This window comes from Orcinus orca, chromosome 12 (genome assembly GCF_937001465.1).
Source record: "Orcinus orca chromosome 12, mOrcOrc1.1, whole genome shotgun sequence".
Taxonomy (NCBI): domain Eukaryota; kingdom Metazoa; phylum Chordata; class Mammalia; order Artiodactyla; family Delphinidae; genus Orcinus; species Orcinus orca.
The window spans coordinates 45654807-45681570 of record NC_064570.1 but is presented as its reverse complement, the minus strand read 5'-3'; the positions used below and the strand labels follow the sequence as shown (position 1 = coordinate 45681570).

General features: G+C 41.3%; 1 long non-coding RNA gene across 1 annotated transcript in view; it reads right to left on the bottom strand.

Moving 5' to 3' along the window:
- Window positions 1-1137: 1137 nt before the first annotated feature.
- Window positions 1138-26764, bottom strand: part of LOC125960696 (uncharacterized) — a 337743-nt gene continuing 312116 nt past the window's right edge. The window contains exon 10 of the long non-coding RNA XR_007470626.1: window positions 1138-1820. This is a non-coding gene — a long non-coding RNA (uncharacterized LOC125960696). The remainder of the gene's footprint in view (window positions 1821-26764) is intronic.

Genomic DNA, 26764 nt, shown 5'->3' with positions numbered 1-26764 from the left:
TAATGAACTTCATCCAATCCCTTGCTTAGATCTTGCCTAAATGTGAAAGGCTTTCCTTTACAGGTCCCGCTGAAAGAATTAAAGATGTCACAGTTAATTAGATAAGATTTTTGATACTAGACGATTCCACCTTTTGAACTGAGCTCTCTCTCAAATGCACCGTGATTTATGATGAGACTCTTCATATCAGCATCAGAAAACAAGTTAACAAGGCTATTCAAGTTAGACTCCGTCCTTTGCATATCTTGTGGTATGTCTGGTGGCACTATGCCCTTGGCAAAGGTCAGAGACACAGACTTGGAGACTGAAGGACTGGTTTACAGTCTTGTGATAATTAACTTTGCAGACATACAGTTCCTGACCCTGAAAAGAGAAGCCTCCCTCCATTGAGAAAGAGTGTCTAGTCTTCCTGTGTAAGAATGTTTTGCTTCAATGTAAACAAACTAGAGTTGAAAAACGAGGTGCAGAAATGCCCTCTCTGGCATAAACAACCAAACTAGTTAGGATATGATTTTCCTGGAATGTGTTGTGAATTCCAAAGGCAGGCACACACTCGTCACAGAACAGGCCGTTCCTCCGATGGTCATAGCCTGAAGACTTAGTTGGACACATTCATGCATTAAATGCCACAAATCCAAATCTGTGTTTTTCATAATGTTTGTATACATACTCAAATATTTTCTGAATCTTAATTAAGAAAAAAGCAAGGCATAGCAAGTATTTGTTTCAAAGAACGACTTGGTTCTGAGCCCATTAGAACCATCCTTATTTGGTAGCCTCACTGAATATTATAATCACCTTCTAGTATCACTGACACCTGTCTTGCTTTTTGTTTTTCCTTTTATAACAGAGATCCAACATACTGGCTAAAGAAAGAAAAGTTTCCTCGACTACCTGAGTATCTTAGTACAATTACAGTAGGGTATGGTTGATTAAGCTCCTGAACATCCATCCAGCAGGGTAGGAATATATCCCCTGCTCCTGACATTTCTATCCGGAAGGGTCTCCATCCATTTACCCTTTTATCTTCTTGCAGGACTGGGATGCAGATGAGGGTACTGAGGTGCTCGCCTCCATTAAGAAATTTAAGGATGCATCCAAAAACTCAATAATCGAGAAAAATAATATTTTAATACAATATTTTTAAAAATCAAAATACAAGCAAAAAATCTAAGATGAACAAAATATCAAAATTTTACATAAAGACTACACTGCCTCACTTGCCTCACCCTAGTCCCGGCCCTGTTCAGCCTCCTGCCTTGGGAAGAGAGGTGAGTGTTCTGTTGGTGAGTTTGAGAGAAGGAACTGAGTGTGCTCTTCCTTCAAAATCTGCCTGCCTGCCCTGCTCTGCTATGTGAGCATAGCTCAGGTGAGCCCCAGGAGGCAGGGGCTGCAGTTGGCCAGAGCTGACAGAGACTCTGAGGTTATTAGCAAGTCCACCTCACTGACAGACAAAGCATGAGGTCCCCCCAGCAGCAGTCTTGGTGATAAGGGTGACCTTTTGCTCTCCAATTGCCTGACTCCTGTGGGTGTGTATCTTTCTCAATAGATTCTGAACTCAGGGGAAAAAGAGTTGTTGGTAGTGATTCCACTAACAGGCAAATAGAACACCAGAACTCCTGTGCAGCCTTCTAACCATGGTAACAAATGGTCTCATGGTAGCCAGATGGTGTGCCTCAGTCTCTCTTGCTTATTTGTCCTCAGGATGATCACGGTTGGGCCATTCAAATGTTAATTAGCTTAAGTTCACAAACTACAAATAGTCTTCAACACATTTTATGTCCTTTTGGGTCTACTTCTGCTTCATCCTGTAGCTGGTACTTGAAAGAAGAATTAGGCATATTTTAGTCAGACCTAAATGATCACAGGCCTAGCTCCCAAGAGCTTCAGAGAAAGTCCATCACCACCATTATCACCATTCATTGATTTCCAGAATATAACATGATAGAACTGTATCAGACTTTCCCTCAATTGGCTTGCAGTCTGAGATAGGTCAAATCAACATATAAAGAGCAGTAAAGTACATAAAAATGAAATAAGTAGTGAATAATTAGTTAAGGGCACAGAAATACCTTCTTAACAAAGAGAATGAATTCTATTGTTACACTACTGGTTTGAGTCATTATTACCAAAGGTAGAAATGACATAGAGACCATTAGAATGGTGTTCCCAGAACAGATGTTCATAGTACAACAGTGGTGTTATACAGTAAAGAAAATAAAATCTACTTGAAATCAGATGGTATGTTTCTCAGAATTTTGAGGCCAAAAGAGAGGTAGAAAGGGTCAGAGTTGGAGTACACCTACCAGACAGGACAGAGAATGACCTGTGGCCAGGTAGGTGGAAGGTAAGAAAGCACTATCAGAAAACATGTGGAAGGCTCCAGAAATTATTTATAACAAACGAGATAGCTTTCTTCATCCACAGTCAATCACCTGCTTTCACATGCCCCCTCCAACCCCACACCAAAAAACCCTCATCATTTGCTCGCTAATGCCTGGAATTTCTATATCTGGGAGTAAAGGCATTTATGGCAAGTTGGGTTAAGAATCATTAATTCAGACATATATTGAGATTGCAAATGGAACTCAATCACACTAACATGTAATCAGCTAATTAATCATTAAACTCTTCTCATTCTAATGAGGCCAGGACTGAAATGTTAAGATGGAAACCTGTGTGTCCTATTTATGTTTGTATCCTCAGGCCCTAGCACAGCACCAGGAATTAGCACGTGCTCAGTAAATATTTGCTGCACGAATGAATGAATGAATGAATGGAGATAGGGCAAGGGCAAGAGAGAGCACTGAAAGAGGGTAAAAGAGCAGAGAAGCAAGCGAGCAAACACACATGCACACATGTGTGAGGCAGAAAGGCCAGCCCTGGCAGGCACTGCAGTAAATGCTTTCTCTGTGTTTTTGTTACTCACTTTTCACAACAATCATATAGTATGTTAACCATTAAAGAATGTGTTCATCTGCCAATAACAGAAAGCCCAACAAACTGTAGCTTAAATATATAGGATTATTTTTCCCACATAACAAGATAAATGGAAGTAGGCAGGAGCTAGTGTTGATTAAGTGGTTCAACAAGGTCAAGGCTGTCATCTTTATGAGTCTCTTGGCCCCATATGGCTGCTACAGCTCCCTACATAGGTGTATATTCAAAGGGGAAAATTGGGAAGAGGAGAGCACCAGGGTATCTTTCCCTTTCATCAGGAAAGCAAGCCTTCAAGAATCCTTTTCAGACTTCCACTCAGAACTCATAGGTTAGATATGTTCCCTTTGTCCCCTTTTCAGCAAAGAGATTCAGGAAAATAAAGTATTTTTCTGGGCAGCTTGACATTCTGAAGGAAATTTAGGTTTTGTTAATAATGAAAAAGGAGGGGGAATGGGTTTTGGTAGGCAACTAGACTAGTTTTCTATTGCTGCTATAATTACAGAATGACAATTTACCAGCTCAAAATGACATACATTTATTATATCTCAGTTTACATGGGTCAGGAGTCTGGGTATGGTTTAACTGGGTTCGCTGCTTAGGGTCTCACAATGAAGGTGTCAGATGGGCCATGCTCCTTTCCGGAGCTCAGGATCCTCTTCCAAGCTCACGTGGTTGTTGGCAGAATTTGCTTTCTGGCTGCTGTATCACTGAGGCCCTTGGGTCCTAGAAGCTGCCCACAGTGCTCTGCCACGTGACTCTCTCAATAGTGTTCACATGATAGCAACTGCTTCTTCAAGGTCAGCGGGAGAGTCTCTTTCTCTGTCTCCAGTCTGCTAAAACGGGGTCTCATATAAGGAAACATAATCACGGGAGTGACAAGCCATCACCTTTGCCATATTCTGTTGGTTAGAAGCAAGTCATATTCATGGGGAGGGGATCATACAAAGGCATGGGTGATCGAGGGTCACCCTAAATTGTGAACTGACAGGAACTGACAGTGTCGTGAAGAAACCAAGAGGGGGTTCACTAGAGCTTAGAAGCCCACTCTGGTCATATAAAAAGTAAAGAGGCAGTTCTGGGATTAAGTCCCAGAACTCCACAGATGTCTCACTGGGTTGTCATTTTCAAAAACATCTTCTGCAGAACCCCACTTCTACAAGATAATATTTGGTGTATTTGAGGGGGAAAATCTTGGTGTTCAAATAGGTTTACAGAATGCTGGAGTAACTAAAGTTGAACTGTCTTTTTAATGCAGAACTCTTTAGCACTTTTATTATAAACCTCACAGGAAAGGCAGAGGGAGGTTGCAGCCTTTCCAAATTAATCTAATGCTGGAACATTTTTGTGCATAAACCAATAATAATAATAGCTAACAACAATCGAGCACATTCTATGCTGCCGGCATGATTCTAAACACTGTCACAAGCCAGTAATGCTGGAGGGGCTGCCAGAAGCTCTGCGTGTGTGTCTGTCTGTGTCTGCTGTGTCTGTGTGCACACACACACGTGTGTTCATACGTGTGGTTAGGGAACAAAATATGGGTGATGCAGCTTCTCCCTTTCCCCCACTCTTCCAGACTTCCAATTTCCCATCAATACCTCCAGGAAAGGAGTCTGGAATATATGGTGCACGTTTAAGAGAAGGTGAAGAAGGGTGAGTTTGAAACTTAGAACAGACTAAGTTTGCACATCTTCACATACGCACTATTATTTAAACAACTACTCAGTGACTCAGATCCAGATCTCTTGATTCCAGGTCTAGGGCTCTGCCAGTTGTGATGTGGCACTGTGTGTTAAAGAATGTAAGGGGTTGATCTTGCTAATCATACATTCTGTAACACTATCCATATCTGAAAGTTTATCTGGTAGTCAATGGAACAGATCAGAATCTGTAGCTTTATGGGATTCTTCCTAAAGTAACCAAAATTACTTTATTTTTTCATTTTGTTACAATCTCTTTCTTCTTGACTTCGTTTGGTTGATCATCCACTCCCTGAAATTTGCTTCCTTAAAAGAAGTATTAAGGAAGTTGTTAGCTGGCAGCCAGGAAGTGGGTGTCGCCTTCCATCAAAGGTCAGTGTAGAGCTGCAGCCGGCACCATGGGAAGGGGCCCCTTTGCGAGGAAACAAGACCAAGTATTTCTCCAAGTCCATGTGACAACAAGGAATCCTCCAGAGCTGAACAAGAGTAAATATTCCAGGAATGGCTTCGTGGTTGGTTGTACCATTCCCACAAAGTCCAAAGGGAATTTTTAAAGAACCTGCCCAAACTCTGCCTGTCTATGTAAAAACTGTTAGTCTGATCCTTTGTTTCTTCGTTTCCTCATTAGAACCAATGACAAAATGAGAACATCATTAGGCAGTTAGGAGAATTGCAAATGGAATGATCTGGGACTTAACCAATTCCTGAATAAAATTTATTACCTAAGAGTATATGTACATAACTTATTTCCAGTTTTTTTAAAACAAACAAGAAAATTCTAAGAAGACCTCAAGAGAAAACTTTTTATGGACCTGAGGGGGTCTGATAACAGGTTACAATATTATTCTGGCCTTTTTTAGTATCATTATTTGTTTCAAAATCACCTTACTTTAGATCATATTTTCTTTAGTTACTGCTTTTCCTTTGCACTGGACTGTTGGCCTTTCTTCAGTAAACGAAAGAATTCTGTATGAAATGGTACAAATGAAAGTCAGATATCTGGGGCCAGAATGTCTACAGGAGCCCATGTTCTGGACTCTGAGGGGTAAACAACCACTGGTCACAGGAAAAAAAGAGATGGGGGGGAAGAGAAATTGAGAATTGGTCTTCTGTTTTCCCACAGGAAGAGGATTGTGTTTTTCACATGTCCATTTCCACTGAAGATAAAAGCAACACATTTTCCCAACCCACCGGATTGCTCTTGTTTCCCTCCCTTTTCAAAGCAAAAAGGCTTTTTCCTTAACTGGTTAATTCCTGAGGCCTTCTTCCTCACTATGAAAAAGAATTTCTTTGCATCGTATGTGTATATATTTTGAGGACTAACAAGTATTCCAAACTTTAGTGTTCCTGCTTTTCTTTACCACTCACTAATGACAATGAATCCTTAATAACATTCTGGATTAATTATGGACAGAGAACAAAACTCTACTCAAGATCAGGGTAGGTTCATTGCAGTAAGCATAAAGGTCAGAGATTGGATTCGAAATGTTACTGTAAGAAGCCATGAAAGGAGCAGAATAAGGCACTTTTTTTTTTTTTTATGAGTAATGACACATTGTGTTTGTTAACTCAAACCATACTCCATGAACGGTTCGGACAACCAAACAGCAGTGAGTCCCGGAAAGGATGAGGACATTTATAGGAAGAGAGAACATTAAAAGGAATTAAAAGAAAATAAATTGTGTAATCCTTTAGACCAGCGGTTAGCAAACTTTTCCTGTAAAAAACCAAATGATAAATACTTTAGGCTTTGTGGACCACAGAGTCTCTGTAGAGTATTGTCCTTTGTTTGGTTGTTCTTACAACACTTTAAAAGGTAAAAGCCATTTTTAATTCTTGAACCGTACATAAACAAGCCACATACAAATTTTGACCCATAGGCTGTAGTTTGCCAACCCCTGCTTTAGATAATTTATACCCAGCAATTAAAATCAATTCTTTCTTTTTTAATACAGATTCAGAAATCAAGATTCCTGGTTGTTTAAAAATAACTCAATGAGGTAATGGCTCAACGTGCTAAAACTTTTATGTGGTTAAAATACAATCCAAGGTGTCAAGTCAAAGGGGCTTACTTATTTGTCGGTTTTTATTTTCTTCCTTCATCTCAAAAATATTTAAACTTAAGAAATTGATTATAGGGTCGAATTAAAATTGCATAGCTTCAAAAGTAGGAAATTTTTCTTCTTTAACTTATTTACTTATCTAAAATCCATGAATATATTATAAACAACAATAGTTGCCTAATACAGCATTAGATGGCTAATTCTATATTTCCCATAAGTGCCAGGAGAATGTTAATTCTTGATTTGGTTATTAAAAAAGGAGAAGGAAGAGGATGAGAAAAAATATACACTATATTTTTTTAAAGAGTTGTGCCTTTTTTTAATATATATTTTTTAAATTTATTTATTTTATTTATTCTTTTTTTTTTTTTTTGGCTGCATTGGGTCTTCATTGCTGCGTGCGGGCTTTCTTTAGTTGAAGCGAGCAGGGGCTACTCTTCACTGCAGTGCACGGGCTTCTCATTGCAGTGGCTTCTCTTGTGGAGCATGGGCTCCAGGCACATGAGTTTCAGTAGTTGTGGCATGCAGGTTCAGCAGTTGTGGCTCACGGGCTTGGTTGCTCCGCGGCATGTGGGATCTTCCCAGACTAGGGCCTGAACCCGTGTCCCCTGCATTGGCAGGCGGATTCTTAACCACTGCACCACCAGGGAAGCCCCAAAAATATACAATATTATAACCACTAGATTAATAAGCATAAAGAACAGTAACCAATAATAATTCAGCTGAATAGGTTAGCTTTTAAAAAGCACAAATGGGGGCTTTCCTGGTGGCGCGGTGGTTGAGAGTCCGCCTGCTGATGCAGGGGACGCGGGTTCGTGCCCCGGTCCGGGAAGATCCCACATGCCGCATAGCGGCTGGGCCTGTGAGCCATCGCTGCTGAGCCTGCGCGTCCGGAGCCTGTGCTCCGCAACGGGAGAGGCCACAACAGTGAGAGGCCCACGTACAGGAAAAAAACAAAACAAAACAAAAAAACACAAATGAAGGCAAACACCTTATCTCTTTTTCATCAGAAAATGTAATCAAACAAAGCCATTTACTTCCTTAGGATGAGTCTCAGAAAAGTCCAACAAAGCTAAGAGTAGTCCTGCATGGTGGGTGTGGCAACAGCTGATTTTAGGAATACAGAGCTAACTGACTTTCTCTACAATTTCCTCACATTACCTTAATGTCAGGGTAGGATACTTCTACATTTTACATTATGAATTTTACTTTATTCCCACCTCAAACACCGAATTTCTTTAAAGCCTTTATGTGTATTTTGAATTCTGCCCTATAATTTATCCACATCATTTTCATACCAGAGAATGGGCAAGTAGTTAAATACCTATGGTGCTACTAAAATTCCCAACGTCTACTTTATAGCTTGATCTGCTCCTCCGGACACCACACACACCCTTGGAGTCACACCCTTCCCGTGCTGCAGGAATCCAACAGAAAAAGGCTGAAGGATGTCCCCTGCCACAGGCCATCTCTTTGCCGGGGACTGAGTCTCCCTATAGGGATGTAGGGACTCCCAGCTCTGAGCTGAGGCTTCTTGATAGAACAGAAGGGAGGAAAAAACCCAGCCCGTGGGAACAGGGCAAACACTTTTTATGATTACATGTAGATTTGTAGAATGTGCTTAGGTCAAGATATGTATAAGTCAGAGAATATTTCAAATGCGCCAGAAAACAGCTGCTTAAAAAACAGAAAATCGAAATATTTGAGCAAAAATTATTTTTTAACACAGATTTTCATCTATTCACTTTTGCTTACAACACTAAATTACTTACATAACATTATACTATAACAATGAGGGGAAACCTACATTATCCTCAGTTTACAACTGAGAAAACTGAGCCTCAGGAAGGACACATGAATAACTTGCCCACAGTCACGGGGCTAGGAGAGGCCAACTTGAACCCATACTGCTTGACTCCACAGCTGACTTCACCCCTGTACTCTTTTTTTTTTTTTCTTTTTTGCGGTACGCGGGCCTCTCACTGTTGTGGCCTCTCCCGTTGCGGAGCACAGGCTCCGGACGCGCAGGCTCAGCGGCCATGGCTCACGGGCCCAGCCGCTCCGCGGCATGTGGGATCTTCCCGGACCGGGGCATGAACCCGTGTCCCCTGCATCGGCAGGCGGACTCTCAACCACTGCGCCACCAGGGAAGCCCACCCCTGTACTCTTGATGATGCTATTCTGACACTGGACCGCATTAAAATCGAAATATTCCTCAGTAACTTCTTACTGTTATACTGCTTTATGCGGAAATTAACAATACTTCTATTTAATAAGCCATCACTGATTACGGTTATAATGCCAGCTGAAATATTATATTTGAAGAGGAAAGGAAATATATACTTCTAGCCCTTAGCTTCCTATGGCTCGCTTGTACCTGGTAGAATCTAAAGCATCACCCCATTAGCTTGTACTTAACAGCACATCCTTTGGGTCTGCACAACCCCTAAGCTATCTCACCAGCCACCCTCTGTGCTTCCATTTGCTAGGGTCCACCTGCTCCCTCTCATTAATATGCAAACAGGCAGTGGTTTCAGCTCACTCCCAAAACCTTGTCTTGACATGAAGTCATCTTTTCTCTCAGTGTGCTTCTTCGAGTGCCCATTATCTGAACTGTGAAATGTCCCGTAGCAACCTAGATATCTCTGAGAAATAGAAATGTTTCATAGCCCTGACAACAGAAACAAACGGAGTAATTCTCAGGTAAAATGACAGTGCAAGCATGAATCCCCGCAATCTGCTATTTCAACCCTCATCTCACCACAAGGCCTTGCTCTGACAGAGTCCATCACAGCCATGAATACTTAAGAGCGTGACTCTGTTGGACTCGGAGGTAGCAAACATTCGGCTCACGTATTTCATGCTGCCCTAGTTGTTTTCTTATATTTAGCTCCGGTCGTCTTTGTTAGAGGGGACCTCAACCAGTCCAGCAGTCATTTTTTCTTGCTGCGTAAGCGTGACGAAGTTAACGTGTTGCCCCATTGTGATCTTCTAGCTTTCCTAACAAAATAGTTCACTTTGCAGCTACCAGGATGTGACAGAAAGGCAGTCTGAGCTTCCTGCTTCTTCATGGTTTGGGTATGGGACTTTTGCTGTCAAAAGTTCGGGGTGGGGCTTCCCTGGTGGCGCAGTGGTTGAGAGTCCGCCTGCCGATGCAGGGGACGCGGGTTCGTGCCCCAGTCCGGGAAGATCCCACATGCTGCGGAGCGGCTGGGCCCGTGAGCCATAGCTGCTAAGCCTGCGCGTCCGGAGCCTGTGCTCCGCAACGGGAGAGGCCACAGCAGTGAGAGGCCCTCGTACTGCAAAAAAAAAAAAAAAAAAAAAAGTTCGGGGTGGAGAGGGGTGGAGGGGGGTTGGAGGGGGGGTGGGGGTGGAGGGGTGGAGGGGGGGTGTTGGGGATAAAGTCCTGAGTCCAGTGTGCATTGTTTGTGGTGTGTAGATACCAGGCACGTAGGCAGCCTTTGAACAAGAGGGTGTGTGATTTTTAAGTTTTGAGACAAATATTCCTATTGACCCTTTTGAGGACTGTGAGAATCTCTGGAGTTTAGTGAGCTCTGTCAGTCTTTGATTGAGTGTCCATTCCCCTTGTATAATTATGAGAAAGAATATTAAAGTGTCTAATTCTTCAGTTTCAAAGCATAGTACACACACAGTTTGCAATCTGTTTATTACTGAAAACTGATAGCATAGAATTGGGGCAATTGTCCACATAAGAGAAGCAGAAAATCCATCATCACAATTTTCTACATTTATCAGAAGACCATGTGATGTTGGCCTGATTTTATGGGTGAGTTTCCTCCAGCTCTATATTCACTTTGTATCAGACCAGGAGAAAATTCCATTCCAACCCTATAACCACTACCCTAATGCCATCCCTTTAATACATCCCTTTACCTTCACATCTTCAACATTTTTTACCTTGAGTCTTATAAAGTCTTACTTTTGAAAGCCACACTAGATAAACCACAAAGCTGTCAATACGGAGAGGCAGCCCACACATGTGCCTAACAGTGAGGGGATCCAAAAAGAAGAGTTTTTAAAATCAAGATTCGAGACAAGTTATTTACTTCCTCCTGGTAAATTGCACTCATTATGAAACAGAGACATCAAGGTCCTGTCCTGAGAAGTAACAAGATCGCATTGGTTAAGTGCTCTAAACCCTCTGGAGATGAGTCCATCATTTTACCTCCTGGGTGCATGATTAAAACAAAAAAAATCCAGTTTTCTTTAACGCACAGTACGTAGAGCCAGCAACAGCCAGCGCCTTTATTAATCTTCTTTCTTTCATCTCTTTAGTAACTAATGTTATTGAAGAGAGAGTGTTGTGAACCAAGGCTAAAAGTGACGTAAAGGCAGATAACTAAGAGGCAAATAAGAAACTGATTCCTTTAATTTTTACCCAACACATTAACCTTATAGCCAAATTTTACCAAATTCATCTGTTAGTCTATATGACAGAGCAGAATGAGCAAGAAATTGAGGATAAGACCAAATTAGGTTCAAGCTCTGGTTCAACTGGACAGATATCTCTCTTTAGACTTCAATTTCTACATCTAAAAAATGCAACGACAAGCTTTCTTCTAATAATTACAATGTAAGTAATTCAGACCCACACTCCTATTAAGAACAAGCAAAACAGCCGAACAAAATATTTATAATAATAATCCAAGAGATAACAAGATAGTGAGGAATTACTGGACCAAAATCTGAAAGACAAGATTCCAGAGAGGTAAGGCCCAAACACAAAGCTACTTTTGCTCTGAAGTCATCTGCTGATCTAGAAAAAAAAAATAGCAGCAGAACTGAGCTGAGCTTTCAGCAGCCTTAGAGACTAGAGTGAGAAGGTAGAGCCCAGAGTCTACCGAAGCTGGGGACTTTGATAAACCACTCCCAGTCTAACCTGGAACCTCATACCCTCAGGGTGAGGGGACCCGGAAGTCACCTAGCCCACAGACCTGCAGTGCTCTGGTTATCCCAGAGAAGCTCAGGCCTTGGACGGGGACTGAGAGTTTCTCTAAGGCTCCTGGGAGCATTGCGTGTCTGGGTCAATGATGGCTCAATGCATGCTCATTCATAATGCAAACTTTTGTATTTAACGCATCTTTCATATGTGTGTTATCGTTCACCTAATACAGGTTTGTTAATACAATGATTACACCAGTCTTTCAGGTTTATGATTAGAATTTGATGAGACTATTGATATCAAGGATTCAGCATAATGCTGAGGTAGTCTTATATACTAGCCTACTGTCCTTTCCCGTACCTTCATTCCTGCCTCTTGATTTCACATCTTTTCTTTTTCTCTTTGCCCCCTTCTCTCTTCAACACTCAAGTTCCACCTCCTCTCTCAGTCCCATATCACCTAATTGCCTTCCCATTACCGCTTCACCATATTATGAGTTATTCTCAAGTTTAGCCAAGTCACATGGGAAACAGTGCAAAGAAGGGGGTAAGTGAGGCCATACAACATCAAGGCTACTTGAGGACATGTGTTCCAAAATTTTTCCTCAAATGGTACATCAGAAGAGTTTGTTATTTTATGATACGTGTGAATCCATCTACTTTAATACCTCCATTGCTAGGTGTTGAGCAGATGACATGTGTCCAACATTAGCCAGATGCTGGAGAGAGTAGAAAAGAAGTCTAAGAATGATTCCTGCCCCTCAAGGGGTGCACTTGAGCTGTAGCTGAAGAAAATGCATGACAACATGTCAGGCAATTAGAGAAACAGTGAGAATTCAGACAAGACTGTGTGAGGAAAGTAGGACTTTAACTGGGAGTTAAGGGTGAAGGGCACTGGAAGTGCCCAGGAAGGAACAGAGATGATGCGGCCCAGGAGAGTGAGGAATCTAACACAGAGGACAGGAGTGAGGGAGCGCTGGCTGGAAGGTAAGAGTAAGTACATGAACTGAGTACCCACTGTGTGTTGTGTACTATTCTACACACCTTACAAATGTCACCCCGTTTCAGATGCCTCTAAAAGCCCTATCAAGGGGGCACTACCATCACTTTTCAGACAATAAATTGAGGCTTAAATGGCCATACCACAGAGCCTGTAATTAAGTGGTGATGCTGGAATTTGAAGCTAGGTCAGGAGGACACCAAAACCTCTGCTTAACTACTACCCCAAAACACATTTCATTAGTGTCGTTTTACGGAAGGCCTGGCAAGAAGGCAACTATGGATTAAAGGCAATAAGCAAATGGGAGCCAACCACTACGGGTTGTTGAGGAAGGAAGTAAAATGCTAAGAGCAATTTTTAGAGCAATTTCTCCCATCTTAACATGCGAGAACAAACAGAATTTGGTTATGACCAAATAGAAGGCTGTGGGCCATATCCAGGGTTTGATGCGTTCTGGTCTTAGAACAAGTGGGTGGCTGTGAGAACAGAGACCTATGGGTGAATCTAAAAACCAGTTTCAAGGAAGAAAAGGAGGATGTGTTGACATTGGCAAGACAGATGAAGGAGAAAGAAAAGTAAAAAAAAAAAAAAAAAAAATCTGAGAGAAATGGCAAAAACAAATTGTAACATTGACAAACAGACAATAGACAGGGGAAGCAATCTCCGTAAGAAGAAAAGGAATTCTGGTTTTAATGTGTTCAGTGTAGGGCAATGGCAGGACATCCGAGGGTGAGTTTAGCATAAGTATTGAGGAACCCTATAGGATAAGAGACCACAGGGAGATGCCTGTGCAGCAGCAGAGTGTATGAAGCACCAGGGTGTCAGTAAGATAACTGTTATTATTGTGTAAAGACTCAGAAGCTTCTTATAGGAAAGATGCAGCAAAAGTACAAAATGGTCAATAACGAGAGAGTTCCCCTAGTTGCCATTTGTGTAAATTTCTCTTCATTCCATGCTTTCCTTTCAGTACACACTAACTGCTAGGCATGCCCGTCGAAATACTGGCTCTACTTCTTAATTCTGGCCCGTGTTTGTTTGTTTAGATGTGTCTATGCCTTTAATCCTGCCCTACTGTTGTGCTGTGTCAAATAATACAGACAGTAATGACCGGAATCTGTCCACTTCAGCCTATACAGTACTGATTGCTGTGATATTTCTCTATACCATGTTATTTCATGAAATAAAACTCAATTACATTGAAGATTAAATTCTTTAAGTCAGCCTTTCTAGTAAGTCTGACCTCACAACTCTTGCATGACCTTTGTTACATTACTTTTGGTAAAGGCTAAGCTACTAGCTAAAAAAAAGAAAAAAACCCTCAAAATATAGGGGCTCGACCGCATGGAATTTTATTTTCACTCACGTCATAGTTCAAAAGGAGCAGTTAAGGTCTGCTGGCGTGGCTATGACTTCCTCAACTCACGGCTTTCATCTTAGAGACTAAGGTGGCTCTAAGATGGGAGGGGAAAAGAGAGAATGGAGGGTAGTGGGCTTCCTTTTTTTTTAAAGAATTGACATAGAATGTGCACAGGTCAGTTCTGCTCAAAGCCTTATTCCTCTGGACTTATTCATATGACTTAGGGCTGGTTCGAGAGAGGCTGGAAAATATGGCTTCTATTTGGGTGGCCTTGTACCAGGCTTTTAAAATGGGAGGAGACCAGGGAGCTCAGGACACTAGTCCTAAAAAGAATGGATTTGTGGGAACAATCAGCAGACTCTACCACATCTGGGTTCAGATCCCCACCCCTCCGCCATGCTGCTCTTTTCACGTCATAAGGCCTTCCTCTCCAAGTGTCAAATTAATTTTTTTTTTTTTTTTGCGGTACGCGGGCCTCTCGCCGCTGTGGCCTCTCCCGTTGCGGAGCACGGACGCACAGGCTCAGCGGCCATGGCTCATGGGCCCAGCCGCTCCGCGGCACGTGGGATCTTCCCGGACCAGGGCACAAACCCGTGTCCCCTGCATCGGCAGGCGGACTCTCAACCCCTGCGCCACCAGGGAAGCCCCAAATTAATTTTTAAAGCAGCAAGTCCATGTTGTAGTGTTACTTGCAAATGTAACATACTGCTATTTAAAAGAGAAGAGGGAGAGTTCCTTTGGTTGTAATTAGAAAGTGAGGGGCCGGAAGGAGCCTCTGGGTCTCCTCTGATCCCCACCCAACTCAATTCGTGGGAGACCTTTCATTCTAAGAAATAAAATGTGGAAACTGCTCTCGCAGTGTTTATCATCAAAAATAATATGCTATGCTTCCTCAGCAGTTAAGCACAGCCAGTGAAAATCACTCTCAGCCAGTGAAAATCACACTCTCCCATTTAAATAATGAAAAGTCCTCTTCAAATCCTGATTTACATCCATCTTGTCAGCTGAGCGAACACCCATGGAAGTGAACGTGGAGCCATTTCCCAGTGCGTCCTGAGAGCACTTCTGACCTTGCAGAACACACTGCCAAGCATGAATTAATAATCATGTTGATGCAAAGAGTAAAAGGGGAGGATATTTCTGATTCTTCCCCACAAATCTAATCTTGATAAATGAAGCAATGTTATGTCTCATTAGCTAATAAACTGTCTAGATTGGAGTTGCATGTAAGGGTAGAAACGAGCTCAAATTATGCCTAATACTCCTGGAAACAACTTTTCCTCTTCATTTCAAGAGTACAAGACAGAAAAAAATCAAACCAGTCCCAAAAGAAAAATCAACAGAACTAAAAAAGAAAAAAACTAAAGTTTTCTCTGGGTCCATCCATTTTGAGAAAACTTCTTTGCTTTTATATTTTTCTTTCTTTCTTTCTTTCTTTTTTTTTTTGGTTCTGTTGACTTTTCTACTGGAACTTGATTTTCTCTCCCTTCTACTTCAGCAACATGGATGGACCTAGAGATTATCACACTAAGCGAAGTAAGCCAAATAGAGAAAGACAAATATCATATGGTATTGCTTATATGTGGAATTTAAAAACTGATGATACAAATGAACTTATTAACAAAACAGACATACTCACAGACACAGAAAACAAACTTATGGTTACCAAAGGGGAAAGGGGAGTCAGGGAGGGATAAAATAGGGGAAAAAAAAAAAACTTAAATTAGGAGAAAAAAAAGAAAACTAAGACATTTTCATTCTAGCCACTAATTCCATGGGCTCTATTCCTGAAATAAGAAAACATGGCAAACACTTTGATCACATAGGGCTGTGTTTGGCTATTTAAAGTCCTCTGAGCCAAAACCAGGCCATGAGCTTCATTAGGCTTTCTGATTTTTAATTTTTGTGCTATTATCACTTGGAGCTTATATATATATATGTGTGTGTATATATATATATATATATATATATATTTTTTTTTTTTTTTGCAGTACGCGGGCCTCTCACTGTTGTGGCCTCTCCCGCTGCTGCGGAGCACAGGTTCCGGATGAGCAGGCTCAGCGGCCATGGCTCACGGGCCCAGCCGCTGTGTGGCATGTGGGATCCTCCCGGACCGGGGCACGAACCCGTGTCCCCTGCATCGGCAGGCAGACTCTCAACCACTGCGCCACCAGGGAAGCCCTGGAGCTTATATTTTATTTTAGATATGTTAGGGAATGGAATAAATCATTTGATTATAGATAGTTTTCAAAATATTTTCCTGCTTTTTTTTTAGAATAGTGCCATAGTTTCTCATCTATTCACCCATTTTCCAATAAAAATTCCCAGCGAGAGAATCCCTTTCTTGAAATGTAAATGTTTAAGGTACAAATCATTTGTGTTTCAGATTTCTGAGTGTGGAAGTATTCAGCTACTCATTAATATTCCTACCATGAGTTCAAAATGGGTCATACTGATGCTTGTTAAGCGAAGTTCTTTACAGAAAAATCTCATTGTCTGAATTAACAAAATATACACACTTTCTCACCATGTGACTTTGTCATGTACCAAGAGCATTCGCTTCTAGGTTATTAGTAGTATTTATAGAATTCAAATAGAAAACCCAAACTATTGATGCACTTTATATTTGCAAGAGTAAAATTTCTCCATAGTTTACAAGAGGTCTCCTATTTATAAAGAAAGAACTCTCAAGCTATACTAACATTTTTAGTGTCTCCTAGTGATTACTTTGCTACTGAAGATTACAGGAGACTATTTAAGAGCCATATTACAATGAAACACATGTTACAGTGTGTTTTGTTTAAGTTTTAAGTTTTGTTTCAGTTTCAATTATTTTAATTTGCATAGGACCTCATGCCAAAACTTATCCAAGAAAATATTAGGGTTTCAGATACTGCTTTACAGGATTTCTATCAAACAATATTTAGATGAACAAAATACTGTTTTTCAAGATCTAGTCCCTGGAGAGTCATGAATAACTGCTTGTATTCAGGAGAGAGAATCAATGGAAACAATCCCGCCTACAAGAATGCAACGTGTTATTTTTCCAACAACTCATATTCTAGGTGCCTGATCAAACCAGCAATTAAACTATCTAAGCACTACAGAGATAAAATCAGATTAAAATCAAATCATGGCACCTGGTCAAATACTTCTCCAAATGAAAACAAAAAGAGAGCCGATAATCCCTTTTTAAAGATGCCAGATGCTTCCACTCATAAGATAAACCATATTCAACAAGTCCTAGCCCATAGAGGCAGGGCTTGTTCTAGTGCATCCTATGGGCTCACAGTAAACTTCCCTTAGCCTGTGTCTTTTCTTGCTTTCTTCAGCCTTCAAGGGTGTGTATGACTATGTGCACGTACACACGTAGTAAAGGTCTGTTTTGAAGTTGATCCCTGCATGATATCACAGCCTGTCCTCACAGTAGAATACTCTAAACTTGGAGAGGTCAGGGCAATGTCTTTCTTGTTCACCTCAAATTCTCTGTGATTGGCTCAAAGCAGATACTCAATAAATACTTTTGAATGAATTAGTGAAAGAATACCAGTGTCAAGATTTTCACCCTCACGCTGTATAAAAACTACTTTTATCAGTGTCACCAATCACCCCACATTGCTAAACCCAGCTGTCCATTCTCGGTCCTCATCTTTTCAATTCATCAGCCGATTTGACAAGGTCTGAGGTCTTCATCCTTCACCACTACTCACTCTTTTTCAATCTCTGTTTCTGCTTTCTCTTCTTCTCCTTGAGCTCTGAATGTCAGAGAGCCTCAGAATCCAAGTGGTGGTATTCTTTATTCTTCATCTCACGGCTTTAGATAACACCACCAACTTTCAAATTTATGTCTGCAGTTTAGACCACCTTCCTGAATTCCAGACTATCCAGTCTCTTACTGACAACTCCACTGGGACAGCACCTCAAACTTCACATACCCAAACTCGAACTCCTATTCCCACCACTCCTGCTCCAAACTTGCTCCATTTACGTTCCTCTCCTTTTCAGTTGATGGTCTTTCCCTCCTCTAGGTGCTCAGGTACCCACTGTTCCTACTGCCACCACAGCTGGAGGTGCCACCAGGAAAAATGGTGCTCCCCTTCCTCCTAGGTTCATTTTGACACCATGCTTTCCAGTGGCAGATCCTCTGTGGAAACCAGGTGGCAAAGGATTCCAGGAAAACAGTTTGCAAACTTCCAGCCTCACAGTACCAAGGAATGTTTAGAAGACTGAGTGTGCAGCTGAGCATATGTGGATGTTTTCTGCCACAGCCTCCTAACTGGTCTCCCTGCTTCCACACTTACCCCCAGCCTATTCTCAACACGGTACCCACAGGCATTTTTTTAAAAAATGCAGATCAGGGCTTCCCTGGTGGCGCAGTGGTTGAGAGTCCGCCTGCCGATGCAGGGGACACGGGTTCATGCCCCAGTCCGGGAAGATCCCACATGCCGCGGAGCAGCTGTGCCCATGAGCCATGGCCGCTGAGCCTGCGCATCCGGAGCCTGTGCTCCGCAACGGGAGAGACCAAGCAGTGACAGGCCCGCGTACCGCAAAAAAAAAAATGCAGATCAGACCACGTCACTCCTCTTCTAGAAGCAAATAGAATAATAAAATAAATAAAATTTTAAAAATAAATTAACTTCCCTTGCTCTCCATTTCACAGAGTAAAAAACAAAGTGCTCACAGATGGCTACCGATGGACTATGATCTAACCTCTGTGATCTTTCTGACTTTCTTTTTCTATCGTTAGCTCTGTGGCAGCTACACTGGTCTCCTTGCTGTTCCTGGAATACAGGTACACTCCATTTTTGCCCTTGGCACTGATTATTCTGAAAGCCTGAAACAACTCCTTTACCACTAAGTCTTTGCTCAGTTGTAACTTTCGTAATGAGTTTTATTTTAAATTGCAATCCTCCCACCCCCAGCATTTCTACTACCCCTACTGATTTTTTTGTTAGTGGTAATGGTGTTTTGAACATAATGCTTATCACCTTTTAACCCACAGAATAATTTACATGTTTAGCTTTTCATATTTTCTTTTTGAATTATCTCTCCCTGCACAAGAAGTTCAACTCCACAAAGGCAAGAATCTTTGTTCGACGACATTTCACGGGCCTAGACCAGTGATTAAATAGTTATGAAAAAAACACTTTTCCTCATGATTAATGCAATGGCTATCAGGGCAGGGCTACTGATAACCAGGCAATTGGTTTGTGTGAATGATAAACATGACAACCGTGGCTAACTCTTTATGCCTTTTCTAATAAATAGCTTTTCAGAAGGAAAAATAGAGAATCGGTATTACAATGAAATGGTAGCATAGCTGCAAAGTGACAGAAGCCAGTATTTTGCAGAATCTCTCTCATCTGCAAGTAAACAAAAACCCAATCAAATCAACTTAAAGCCAAAAGTTGATTTATCGACTACCTAAGTGAAAACTCTAGGAGTAGATGTGGAAATGGCATGACTGAATCCAGGTACCCTGGCTGAGGCACCAGGGATCAGTCTCACTTCTCCACATGACTTTTTCTCCTGTGTTGGCTTCATGCTCAGTCAGTGTCCCCAGCTGCTGTCAATCTGGCCACCAGCAGCAGTAGTTCACCTCCTGCCCACGAGGACCACAGTGGAGAGAGTGGCTCTCTCCCAGTGGTTCTGACAAAGAGCCCTGATTAACTCACACTGGCCTGGATGAGTCCCTCTGCTCCTGGAATGAAGCACTCCATCTTCAGTCGTCCTGGTTTGGGTGATACCCTGTTTCTCAAGCCAGGGACTAGGGTGAACTCATTCAAACCAGAAGAGAATGAAGTAAGTGCTTTCACAATGACTAGTCAAGGGCTTTTACAAAAAGAAGGAAGAAGGGGCACTGGGCTGGCATTACAACTGATGTCTACTGTATTAGGAAATACCCGAGGTCTGAGGAAAGGTAACAGCACATCTAGAGTAAAGTGATAGGAAATGAGGTTGGAAAGTTAGGTTGAAGTCTTAGTATAAAGAGCTTTTTTTTTTTTTTCTTCCAATGAGAAAAGCACTGAATGAGGTCTCAGGAGACCTGAGTTCTACTCCCAAACCTTTCCAGAACTATCTATGTGACCTTGCCAGGTAAGTTAGTATCTATATAAATGTGCCCTCAACTATGAAATGATAAATTACGCTAAAATAATCTCCACGTTTCCCACCAACTCTGTCAGCTGACAGTTCCAACGGGGCAAACTAGATGTTTCAGCCAGCCAATGTCCACATACTGTAGACATTCCTATCATTATATGAAGGAAGAAAGAGGGAAGTACCTGCTCCCTTCTCTCTTGCCACAGGCTAGGGACCCCGTTTAGCACCATACCTGGTACGGAGGCAGTCTGACAGATGTTACATTTAATTACAGGCAGAGAGAACTTGGGTTTTGCCAGTGCTTCCCAAACCTGACTATGCTTCAGCATTACGGGGAGCTCATCAAAAATATCAGTTCTTGGGCTTCCCTGGTGGCGCAGTGGTTGAGAGTCCGCCTGCCGATGCAAGGGACACGGGTTCGGGACACGGGTTCGTGCCCCGGTCCGGGAAGATCCCACCTGCCGCGGAGCGGCTGGGCCCGTGAGCCATGGCCGCTGAGCCTGCGCGTCCGGAGCCTGTGCTCCGCAACGAGGGGGGCCACAACAGTGAGAGGCCCGCGTACCGCAAAAAAAAAAAAAAAAAAAAAAAATCAATTATTGGGCCTACCCCTACGGTATTGAGTTGGACTTTTGAAATTGTAGTTTTAGAATTGCCCTTGTTTTTACTTCTTCCTACTTTCCAGTCTTGGATGTGGCAGTTTTCTTTTGGTCAATATTATTTAATGCTAAAAATAAATCTTATATATCTGCATACCAAGAGAGATCTTGGTTTGGGAATATGTATCCAAAAAATAGAGTCTATATTGCTTGTCACTAAACATGGGAGGAAAACGAAACACCACATTCACTAACATATTTGAGTGTTTTATGCATTTGACAAGAACTGTGGTTTTCATAATATATACAAGACACAACCTCTTTATTCTGCCAGTTTCAGAGAACTAGTCATAACTTCGCAATTTTCACGTAACATCCAAGTCACAATAAGAATAAAAGCATCCTTCACATTTCTTCAGTCATTGATTTTTTTCAATTCATCTCCAGAACTTTTAAAACTGGGTAAGTAACTCAATATCATATCGCATCTAGTACATCCGCTCTCTTACGTGATGATTTTTTGAACAGATCACTACATTATATTTGATCAAGTTCTTAAGTTTATGAATCAATCAGCTTTAATCTTAATTTTTCTCAAAATATTGTTCTTTGATTTGTTTAGCCAATATTTTAATTTTTAAAAGTCTTTCCATTCAGATGTGATCACATCAGCCACACAAAAAGCCTGAGTCCTGAGGAAACGACATCTCAATGCCGACATGTTTACCTTAAATAGTTTGTTCACACAGACAAGAGGGTCAGAATGACAGAATGTGCTCTGGGTTTGTCAGGAAATAGTTAATTCCAGCATGATGCAGGTTCCTGGGACCGTAGGAAGGGAGTTCTGAGAAAGCTGAAGTGACATGTAAATACAATATTTCCTCTCCACAAACACAAGTAAATAAACAGGCCTGCACACACACACAATACATTTAGGGTCTGTCTGTGAGGTGCCCTGAGAAGAGTTCAAGCATGTGCCTTAGGTTCAATGGGAATAATCCAAACATCCAATAAGTTCTGACTTTGCGGGCTTCCCTGGTGGCGCAGTGGTTGAGAGTCCGCCTGCCGATGCAGGGGACACGGGTTCGTGCCCCGGTCCGGGAAGATCCCACATGCCACGGAGCGGCTGGGCCCGTGAGCCATGGCCGCTGAGCCTGCACGTCCTAAGCCTGTGCTCCGCAACGGGAGAGGCCACAACAGTGAGAGACCCGCATGCCGCAAAAAAAAAAAAAAAAAAAAAAAAAAAAAAAAAAAAAAGAGCCCTTCCTGTCCATGAAGGTAAATAAGGCCCAAGACTCACCACTATCCTCCTGCCTCACTTTCTTTAAAACGTGTATTATTCTCCGAAGGTATTGTGTCCAGTGACTTTCTTGGTTTTTGTCTGTCCCCCTTCACTGAGGTGTCACCCTGTGAAGAGCAGCCGTGCCTCCAGGAGCTAGAACTGTGCTGGTGCAGGGTAACGCTCAATCATCTTTTAAAATTGACTATTAAATGCTGAGCCTTCCACTATGCATGAGGAGGCACATGCAAAACACTTGCTGGAGAGCAGGGAGAGGAGATCATCAAGAGGAATAGCAGTTCTGAGGATGGAACAGCCCGCTAGAATCCTCTCATGGATGACTGGGGTCAGAGGTGGGGTCAGTGGAAAACAGTGAACCAACGTGCAGGAGGTCATGGGAACAAAGAAAGAGCACATTTTCAGTAACTGTTTTGAAACTTACCTGACCCAACGCGGAGTCCCTGGGTGGAGAACCACTGACTCAGGAAGTACGTGTCTATGTCATGCATTTTGTCACTGAATTACAGCATGCCCGGTGTGGTAATTTGACTCTTTAACGTACGTGTGCATGCCTTGCCGTGAGAGGCAGTGTGGTGTGATGCAAAGTGCACTGACCACAGGATCAGAAGGCCCAGATCCTAGGACATTAACTAACTCTGTGACCTCGGGGGAGACCCACACATGTCCAGTCCCACTGAGTAGACTGTTCTCTGTCCTCTAAACCAGTCAGAACACAAAACCTTGCATCATTCCTCTGGGCTAGGATTTGAAAATGCTCCTCTTCCCATTTAGTAACTTGACCTTGGCTGCTCTTAGATTTAACCCACACCCAGTTCTTTCCACAATGGCCCATTTTTATTTGTTTATAACCTTATTTTTCTTCCCTAGGCCAGATCTTCTTTGAGGTCTTGTTCATGTCTACAACCCGTCTTCCAATCCAACCCCTCATCCCTCCCTACTGCCAACTTCATCCCACCGCTATTATGCATGTGGTAAAAATTTTAAAATATTTAAAATGTTTGTCAAAAATTTTTAGAAAACGAAGTAGTAATACATATCAAGTACTTTAAACGTTCTTTGATCTAAGTATTCTTGTGGAATCCTAGACTTAATAAGCAATTCCAAATGCAAACAAAAATATATATGCAAAGATGTTCGATCCCGTGCTGCATTGATTGCAAAACAGAACAACAAAAAACAATGGAACAACATAAATAATCAGCAAGAGAAGAAAGCTGAGTAATTTATGGAATATCCAATGGTAGAAGCATCATATGTATGATACAATATATGATAGAAGGACATTAAACATCCTTGAAAAACGATGTTTTAATGGTCAGGAAAGTAAGACATACTATTAAGAAATCAAGTATAAAAAAACCCTATGCTTTATGATTCTGGTTGTGCAATGTTATAAACACACACAACACACATACACACACACACACAAAGAAAAAAGACTATGGAAGTATAAAAAATGTTAATCAAGGATATTCTTGGAATGAGATTATGCATGATTATTTTCCTTCTAAATCCTTTTCTGTGTTTTGAGTTTTCTATAATGTCTGTGTACTACTGCTTAATAATCAGAGAAAAAAGTCTTAAAATGTTGCTAATGAATTGATGAATTTTAAAAAAATCATTGTACTAATTTATTTAACAATAAAATGGGACTAATAATGCTATTCTCCCTCCCATATTCTCATATATGAAGCAATGGAAACACTATTATACTTTCCCATGTCCTCATATACAAAGCATAACGGAAACACTATTATATTTGTGTTCAAATTGTTAACATTGGTTTCCTCCATAGGTTAGTAAAATTAAAAAAAAAAAAAAGACAACATCTATATTTCTTTCAAATTAATGACTTCCAGGGCACATAGTAAGATGTGGCCAAAAAGCAGTTGTTAAGAAATTATGACTTATGAAGATTCATTAAATACTATAATTTCGAAACTCTGAAATTCACAGTAATGCAAATCAGTGCTCATCCACAGATATCACAGAAGAAGGAAAAAAGAGCTAGATTCGTTCAGAGCATTTAATTTACATCTGTTTACTGAGAACAGTTGCAGAGACAGGGATCATTAGCCTTGTTTTACAGTTTGAGGAGGTTGAGATTTAGAGAAGTAACCTCACTAAGATCACTGAAGTAGATTATATTCAGACTATTTTCTGCTACTTCCAATGAGCTTATTATACAATCCTACCCCACTGACTCAGGCTTGGTCGTGTGCCTTATTTAAGCCAATGAGTAGAAATATCACATTGTCTACTATGGGCCCTCGTTTTTCCCTCTCCCATGAGGCCAACAATGCCTTCAACAACAAGAAGATATGGGTTACTTCTTAATTTGGGGTTCTGAAATAAAGAAAACATGGAGCAGAGGCATGGCCAACCCAATAAAACATGTAATGCAAGTAAGCAATAAAAGTTGGCTGTCATAAGCTACTGGAGGGATCTGGCCGCAGTACATCCTAACTTAACCTACACTGACGCTGACTGAGAGTCACTAGTAACTGGTGAGGACAAAACTCAAATCCAGGTCTGTTTGGCTCCAAAGTCCATGCTCTTTCGACTTCATCACACTAGCTTCTCAAGTTTTCAATCATTTTGATGAAATTTATTTTTATGCTGAGAAAAAAATTTATAGTAAAACATAGCTTTGGTGGATCAGAGGTGTTTTTTCTAAATATAAAACTGAAATATATAGTACTCTGCTTCCCCGTGACTCCTATATCTTCTACTATACAATAAATAATTCAAAAGATTTAATCTAACACCCTGGAAATTGTCACTCATTCCTGCTGATTGATGCTGAGCTGAGATTTCATGTTTGGGGTTAGCTTTACTACCTGAGTGTCCAGACACAAAACCCACATATGGGCAAATCCCCTGCCCCTTTGCTTTGGAAGATTAATTGAGTTCACGGGTACACGTCACCTCTTATTTGCAAACCATTCCTATAGATGAGTAAATTGGCTTTTTTAAGGCTTCTGCTTTTATCTTGGCAAGGTGCCATGAGGCCACCCTGTGGGTGGAAATCTCTCAGTCCTAGCGTTGGAGGTGGCTCAGAGTCTACCAGGAAGCCTTTCCAAAAGAAACGGCTTCTACCTGGGATCAGCTCCTACTGAGCACAGCCATTTGCTGCTGTGGAGATTCAATCTTTCGGCAGCTACCGCCGGACTGGCTATAAGATTTTACAAAATTCCTGGCAAGCTCGCCCTGTTTTGAAAGTCTGGAAACTGAAAGTCATTTTCTAACTGCTTACAGACTGCAGCAATAAAACTGATGATCAAACCCAGTCAGACGCATTGAGCTTTGACATTGGGGTCCAAGAGCACACACATGAATACAAATCCCACATACCATCTCCTCCTGAATGTAACCCAATGGCCCTAGACTCACCAGCCTTGAAGAAAGCTGACGTCGCAGTCATTTTACGTCTCTGACTCGTCTCTCACTTTTTCATATATAATTTTTAGTCCCCTTTAAAATAACATCCCTGCCCCCAAAGATGCATTCTGGAACAAGTCTAACTTGGACATAGTGTAACTTTTCTCAGGCTTATGTTGGAAAAACACCACACCTGTAAGCATCCCCTGTGTCCACTAATATTTCTACTGCTTCTGGAGGACACTGTCTTGCTAAAGGTACTTCTAATGTATTGAAATTATATGACCCTTAAGGTACGGAAACACAGCTGTGCTCACATTCTCTCTAAGCTAGGGATCTGAATCTATATGCCACCCTCAACTATCTTTATTTCCATCCTCCCTCTCCTCCCAGTAGCGATGCACGAGCTCCCTCCTCCCTCAACCAAAATACCAGAGCCACAGTGTAGATTAAACTGCCTCCTCACCACGTCTACAACTTCTTCAGGTTGTCCTCACTGAGGATCCAGCACAAATTTCCCTTGTAATCTCTTCTTTCTTTACAATATCTTATGAGTTTTTCTAAATTTATGTTTATAGTACTTTATTGAAGTATAATTTACATACAGTATAATATAAACCTTAGTTGTACAGTTTGATGAAATTGTACATACATTATACTTCAATGTAACCAGATCAAAATAGAGAATATTTTCACAACTCTGGAAAGCTTCTTCAGTCCCTTCACAATCAGTAACATCCCACATCTGCAGATAATCACTATTCTGAATTCTATCACCATGAATGAGTTTGATCTATTCTTGAATTTTATGTAAATAGAATCATACATTCACTTTTAATGTCAGAATCCTTTTTCTCAAATAATTTATTAGTAGGTTATTCCTTTTTATTGCTGAGTAGTAGTCATATATATATATAAATATGCCACAGTTGTTTTTTCCACTGTTATACTGATGGACATTTTGGTTGTTTCCATTTGGGGGCTATTATGAACAAAGCCACCATTAATACGTTTATGAAGGTCTTTTCAGGGATGCATATCTAAAAGTGCAATGGATTAGTCGTGGGGTAAGTGGCTCTTTGTTAGAAACTGCCAGTTTTACAAAGTGGTGTACCATTTTATTTTTCCTCTGGTAATGATGAGCGTTCCAGTTGCTTCATCTACAGAAGGATGTGCAGTGGTCTTTCCTAGGAGTTCCTGAAAGTCTGTGAGTAAATCTAATCGAGTCTTATGGCAAACATAACATAATTCCTGTGTTCAAATGAAACAATGATGATTCCTATAGGCTTAAAGATTTCTCAACACTAGAAGCTCAATATAGATTTTCCTTTTCTGAAGTCAGGAAAAAAGAATTACAGTAAAAGCCTGGACTCTTTCATCAAAATAAAATTTCTCTATATAGGCTGCTACTGTTGTGCATGCC